Source organism: Lissotriton vulgaris, chromosome 1_1 (genome assembly GCF_964263255.1).
Source record: "Lissotriton vulgaris chromosome 1_1, aLisVul1.2, whole genome shotgun sequence".
NCBI lineage: Eukaryota > Metazoa > Chordata > Amphibia > Caudata > Salamandridae > Lissotriton > Lissotriton vulgaris.
This window is the reverse complement of record NC_141685.1, coordinates 1,337,569,291-1,337,576,063: the sequence shown is the minus strand read 5'-3', so window position 1 is coordinate 1,337,576,063 and position 6,773 is coordinate 1,337,569,291. Positions and strand designations below refer to the sequence as shown.

At 49.4% G+C, this 6,773-nt stretch overlaps 1 pseudogene; it reads left to right on the top strand.

Annotated features, from left to right (window-relative positions):
• The first annotated feature begins 1,140 nt into the window (after window positions 1–1,140).
• LOC147749127 (ubiquitin-conjugating enzyme E2Q-like protein 1 pseudogene) lies at window positions 1,141–6,232 on the top strand (annotated as a pseudogene).
• The last annotated feature ends 541 nt before the right edge of the window (window positions 6,233–6,773 follow it).

The following is a 6,773-nucleotide window of genomic DNA, read 5'->3' as shown; positions in this document are numbered from 1 at the left end:
GGTTCTGAAACCCTCTCTGAGCAAACTTCCTCTGGGCCAACATAATTTCTCCTTAAGCTTATTCTGCTGCATTTCTTTTTTCAGCACTACAATATTTCTCATACCTCAGGATCTCATCAAGCGATTTGTCTGCCAGCAAATCCCACTCTGTTGTATGTGTGCACTGATGTCTGGTCTTAAACCAATAACAAACTGAGATACAAAGAATCCTACAGGAGAAGAGGCATTAGTGCGGGCATCTCTTGTTGGTTCTTGACGTTGCCATTGCACAACAACTTTACATTCAGCCCACAGAAAATTTGGCACTACAATGTCAAAGAATGTATTCAAATCAATACACAGCACCTTTGACATTTTGACAACTCTGTCAACCTGTGTGTGTCACTGCACAGGTTTGTTTCTCAATTTTAGAAAATTGTTTATAAATGCTGCTATATCACCTCATCTGCATGCTACATGGACATATACTCCACACGCTATCTCTCTCAGTGGATAAGACAAAGCTTCTTCCACACCTTAAGAACCTGTCGATTACTTTTTAGGTCGAAGGCTTAAAAGGCTGCGCTTGCACAGTCTTAGGCCGGAGATTTAATGACTCTTAGTAGCGCAGAAGGTCCCGCCTCCCTGTCCTGTCTCTCCTTCATTGGCTGGCTTCCTAAACGGAGCCCAGCCATTGGAGGAGAGAGCCGTCCCTCCAAAGAAGCTCCGTCTTTTTCGGATTCGGGGGCGTGATTTTTTGCGTTCTTTAGCCCTGTGACGTCGTCTGTCACTCAGGACAGCAAAACCACGCCCCCGATTCCGAAAAAAACGGAGCTTCGCGGCAGCCATTTTTTTTTGTGTTGTTGTGGTGAGGATCAGCGCAGCTGCCACTCCAGGTAAGTATTCATTTGTTTCTTGCTCACTTTGTGTCATAGTGTTACTTCCGAGTACCGCATTTTGCGTGTGTGCGTCTTAGATAACTACAGTACCTGCGGCGAACATGGCCGCTCTCGGGGCTGGCGGCTCTTCTGGCGCCTCGGAAGATGCGTTCCTAACTTAGGCCAAGGAGGGCCGCGCGCCCGCCGCCGGCGGCGCCTCCAAGACCCCCGCGCCGTGCCAGCTGCCCACCAGCACTGCACGCAGGTGCGCAGCCGGCGGCTGATGAAGGAGCTGCAGGACATCCGCAAGATGAGCGAGCGCTTCATCACGGTGGAACTGGTGGAGGACAGCCTCTTCGACTGGAACGTCAAGCTGCACCAGCTGGACAAAGACTCCACCCTGTGGCAGGACATGAAGGAGACGGACACCGAGTTCATCTTGCTCAACCTCACCTTCCCGGACAACTTCCCCTTCTCGCCGCCCTTCATGCAGGTGCTCAGCCCGCGCCTGGAGAACGGCTACGTGCTGGACGGGGGCGCCATCTGCATGGAGCTGCTCACCCCCCGCGGCTGGTCCAGCGCCTACACCGTGGAGGCCGTCATGAGGCAGTTCGCCGCCAGCCTGGTGAAAGGGCAGGTAAGGATGGCGAGGGCAGCACGCGCCGGCCCCTAGGTTGCACTTCGCCGCTGCTGCCTGGCGCAGGGATGGTTTTAGTGCAAGGCATAGGGGGCCCCTCTACCCATTCTCCGTGGCAGCTTATTGAAAGGGCACGCTGGAGAATGCAGGGAGAGCACTGCCGCAGCCGTGAATGGGCAGACAAGACATCCAGGGAGGTCAACAGTCGTGGAAGGTATAGTAGGTGCAGTGGAACCTGGGCCCATAACCCCGACAGGCCAATGAACCCCGAGAATGCTGCATTTTAGGACCCCAATAGCAGTCAGTGGGTCCATGTTCCGTGCTTGTACCGGAGCCGGTGGTATCCATGTTGTGCCACTGCCAGCAGGATAGAGACCGCTGGTGTACCACAGGGAATGGGTAGCAGACAGCGCTACCGAAAGTGGCCTTTTCAAGTGCAGTTGTTCGTGTGATGTGACAGTTGGTTTCGATTGGTTTCATTGGTTGTATCAATTGACCGGCAGACTCTTCAGTAGTTTTTCCACAGGGCATACGTATTCAGAAGCCCAAACTCGTTCACAACCGAGTTCAGTCCAACCGGTGTGCTAACTGATTGACTGCCACCATCGCCAGTGAACCTCTTGTTAGTAGCGGGGGCCAGCCAAGGTGTTTGTGTGTGGGGGAGGGGTCGGGGTTACTAGCAGCACACCCAAGCTTGTTGAAAGTGCAGGTGAGAAGCTTCCAGCAGCACCTGTGTGTGTTCGCACCTCACGTTCATCTTGCATGCAGCTGGGCGATGGCCACCTCCTCATTTGAGTCTGGGACTTAAAGCAGGCCATACAGCAGGCCTTAAAACAGGCCACCTCGAAAGGTGTTTGCTAGACCGCGTCGCGTCAGGAGCACTCTCTACATGTCGCATTAGGCTCCTGACCAGATTTTTTTTTGGGGGGGGGGGGGGCTCTGCTTTTTCTTCCAGAAAAGTGGGTTCATAACTCACGACAACGCCCCCCTGGACAGACCGCTGCACTGTCATAGTCTGGTAAAGGGAGCCGGTAAAGCCAGCAGAGAAGGGTGGGGATAGCAGAGCGAAACCATGTATCCAAACCTGGACGCTATAGGCACGAGAACCTCCTTGACAGGCAAACGTGAGGGTGTGGGGACACACTGAAATAATCTAGCCTCTGGCAGCCTCGTGTTTTTGCTTCGCACCTGGTCTGTGAGGAGAGTATGTTCGAACCCGCCTAGATTTGCTTCTCTTGGGTGTCAAGAGTCAAAAATACTCGGCAAATAAACACATTCTCAGTGAGACCTGAACGGCTGGCCGCATTGTGGACATTGGCTCTGGTCGGGCAGAATCTGGGATTCAGGGTGACAGTCCTCTCATCTGTACGTTAGCAATGGGGTACGTCTTGTTATTCCCGCATGTGGGAGCTGGTTGTGACTTGTCCGTGGGATGCAGGAGTGGGGCTCTCTCTGCATCGCAGGGCGATGTCTGATAACAGGTGGAGGCGGAAGAACGTTCCTGCCCCAGAGAGGGCACAGCTGTCCCGAGTGCGGAGTCATGGAGGCTGGAGGCACACTGAAGAGGGGGAGGCAATTAGAAATGCTCTTCAGTATACAGCAGGGGCGGGAGCTGCTTGAAAACAAAAGCCCAGGTCTCGGCTACACAGTTCCTCACTGGCGCAAGGCTGAGCACCAAAGCAGAAACACGAAACGGCACCTCATAAAAGATCAAGCTGTCAGACGTGCACATGAGGTGAGGTCTGTCCAGTCGTCCTGTCCGAAGTGGCACGCATAGTTATCAAGAATGGCACATATCAGAAATGAACAATCACACAAGGTATCAGTGCTTCAAAGGATCATTGCTTTGTACATTGTGTTTTCAGTTTAAACCCCCTTCTGTTATGTATGTTTGCATGCAGTGCTGTCCTGGGCACTGTACCAGCCTCTGCCCTGTTAGCGCCTGTGTCCTTATTGGGCTGGCTCCCTCATTCCTCGCCGCGCGGCACTGCGGATGTTCCTGACTCACCACCCTCCTCTTCGTTCCTCCATTTTCATTCAAAGTCAGGACAGGGCCCTCTGTGCAGTCCTAGTCATTCCGTGCCCCAGCAAGACATAGTGTCACCCATGTATCAGAACAGTACACAGGAGCATTTTACAGAAGTAAATGAAATAAATACACAGGGTTCTTTTATAAGGATCACACCGTCGCATATGCTTTTGAAGCTGCTGCCTGTGCTCTGATGTGGCTGAGGTGTCTCTGCCCTTATTACTGTGTGCACCCTTCTGTGCACGGACTATATAGGACAGAGACTTCTGGGTAGTGCCTTTTAATCACAGGGCGGTGTTACTGTCTTCTGCGTCTCTGTGTGTGTCAGGACGTCTGCATGCATCTGTGCTCATGTGCTGTTCCGCCTGTCACCTGGGCGCCTGTCGATGGAATGCCCGCCATTGCTGCAGCGCACCACAGCTAGACGTGCACTCATTACAGTCTGGTCCCTACTCGTCACTCTGTCACCCTGTTGTCACTGTCTCATCTTTCCTGCCCGCTTTGTCCATTCACCACAGGCAGCGTTTTATTTTCAAACCACAGAATCCATAAAGCTCCTTTCCACACCCGTCACTACCATCAAAGAGTAACGTTATGCCAGTGGTGTAACGAAACTTGAGGGGGCCCCCTTGCAAAGTACATGCAGGGAGCCCCCTCCATGGTTCGGGGACAGTCCGGAGCTCTCAGATCAGGGACCCCTCCTCCCAAGCTCAGCATTATTAAAGTTAGAGCTATTGGCATTGCTCATTACATTTTTTTCTCATTTTTTTTATTTTTAAAACATAAATAAATGGTATTGTCATTGACAATGGCAATAGGTGAGCATTAGAGAGTAGTAGAGCGTATTCGCGGACACAGAGCCACACACACAAACACAGACAGAGGCGCGCACACACACACACACAGAGCCACGCACACACACACACACAGAGCCACGCACACACACACACAGACAGAGCCACGTACACACACACAGGGGCTCTGTCTGTGTGTGTGGCTCTGTGTCCGGGAATATTCTCTACTACTGTCTAATGCTCACCTATTGCCATTGTAAATGACAATACCATTTATTTATGTTTTTAAAAAAAGAAAATGAGAAAAAATGTCATGAGCAATGCCAATAGCTCTACCTTTAATAATGCCGAGACCATTGCATTGTAAATGCTTGTTATTTTATCCAATCTACCTCTGCCTGTTTCTTTTTCTTTTCATGCTTCTTGGATGGTTTCATTTCTAATTTCTCAAAATCACTCCCATTACGGATGCACTTTACCAATTCAGTTAGGTGTAACTGCATTCCTGAAGAATGCATTGTTTCAATTGCTCCATCATCCAATTGAAGTCTATAACTTATCTGTAAAGTAAAACATTTTGAAAGGTGAACATCATACTTTCTGTCAGGTATTTTGATGCCGGTAAATGCTGTCTGCCGGCGCGTAGCAGTAAATCTACAGTTCCCGATATGCAGAGCGGGAGTCACGTAACATGTGACTTTTACGCTCATCGGACCCGGATATAGCGGCAGTTTGAAGAAGAGGAAGCTGCTGATTATCCTGGTGGATAGGCTGCGGTCCCGTTATAGAAGGAGTGTGGGGGGGTAAGAGTGCCTTATGCATGTTCGGGATCCTTGCTTCCCAGCTCGCGCTGTTCCTGTTTTCCTTGGCCGGCTTCCCCGGCAATTTTGGGCTTTGTTCCTCCGTTGGCCATGAACGCCGCGTTTGGCGTCTCATGCGGGGGAGCATTGAGCATTTAGACGGGGCTTTACTGGCAGGACACTCCTCTGTTGGAAGAGACTCATTTTCCATGGTCTCGTACAGAGAAGTGTTAAGTAGCCCACTTCACTTTCCCCCATCCTCGCTGAGCGCATACTCCCTGTTGGCGATATTACCCTCTCTGGGGTCTCTTGCAGGGAGTATTTGGGGTTGACTTTTATGAGCTACAACAGTGGCTCGGGAGTATGTATTTTCTTTGTTAAAACCGTATGATTTGGAGTGGAGTACAAACCAGAGTGGCTCTACAACAATAATATCACCTCAGTGATCTGAGTATACTATTGGTTACTTCAACTGAGTATTGGTACATATACAGTGTTGGTTTTGTTTCAGAATTCTGAGTCAGTTATAACTTATGTGAACTATTAATGGAACTATGTCCGCTCTACTATGACCCTGTACATTGAAAGGATTATCTTAATACCATTTTCAAGTTTCACATTTGGTTGTACGCCTTGTTTCTTTTCCTAGGAGAGAGAGAGGGACGGAGGGGGGAATCAGGTCAACCCTGTTTTGCATACCCAGCCATTCTGCTTGTACCATAGGGTAGGTTGGGGGGGAAGAAAGCACACAGGGAGCAATGTGCTTAAAACTGCTAGGCTTTATTAGGTTTTCATTCCTATAATTGTTTGTCTTCTCTCCGGTAGTTCGGGCAGGAAGATTGCAAACCTCCCTCTTCTCTCTTCTGGTATTGATACATCCTTCTTTTACTTTACAGGTAGATCGATACTTACAAATATATGTGTTGTGGTAGGGGTATTTAAAGTGTCTGTGTGTTGTTTCTAAGAACAAGATAGTTACGGTGTCTTTATTTTGTCATCCACAGATCTCCCTCCTTGCTGTTCTTACCCTTTCCTTCCCCCGCTTGAGTGTCTCACTAGCCCGCGTGTATTTGATATTCCGGACTTGGGACATTCGAGAGGTGGACAGCTTTTGAGCATCACTACAGCCCCGAGGAATCCGAAGGTGGAACCTGACACTTTCAGGCCAAGTCAGTCATTCTATCATGTGATTGCTGCATGTCTTGTAATTTCATTACTCAGCTAAATTGATTCTTTCTCCTGATACTCGGTCAAATGCCCAAGATCTAGACATCTCCTATGAATTTCTTCACCTTCAACCTTTAATTTTGAAACATTTAGTGGTGTCTCCTTTCCAGGTTCTCTGGTATTTTGTCATTCTGCAATTTCTGACCTTTTAAGTCCTGCAGCTTTTTCAAACCATGGTGGAAAACATTCCGTCCTCAAATAACTTTGCTTCTCCCTCTATTATTGGTGTTGTAAACACAATCCTTCTCACATCTCTCAATGACTGGATCATTTGTGGTGGTTTCCAGGCAACAATTTGTGAATTTTGGAATGTCGGGATAAACCCTGATACAGCCAATCCTCCTACAACTCCTTGAGCTTCTGGAGTCAGGACAATGTTTATTGGGGCAGTCGAATGTGGGACAGTTACAATCGGGGCAGACTCAAGTG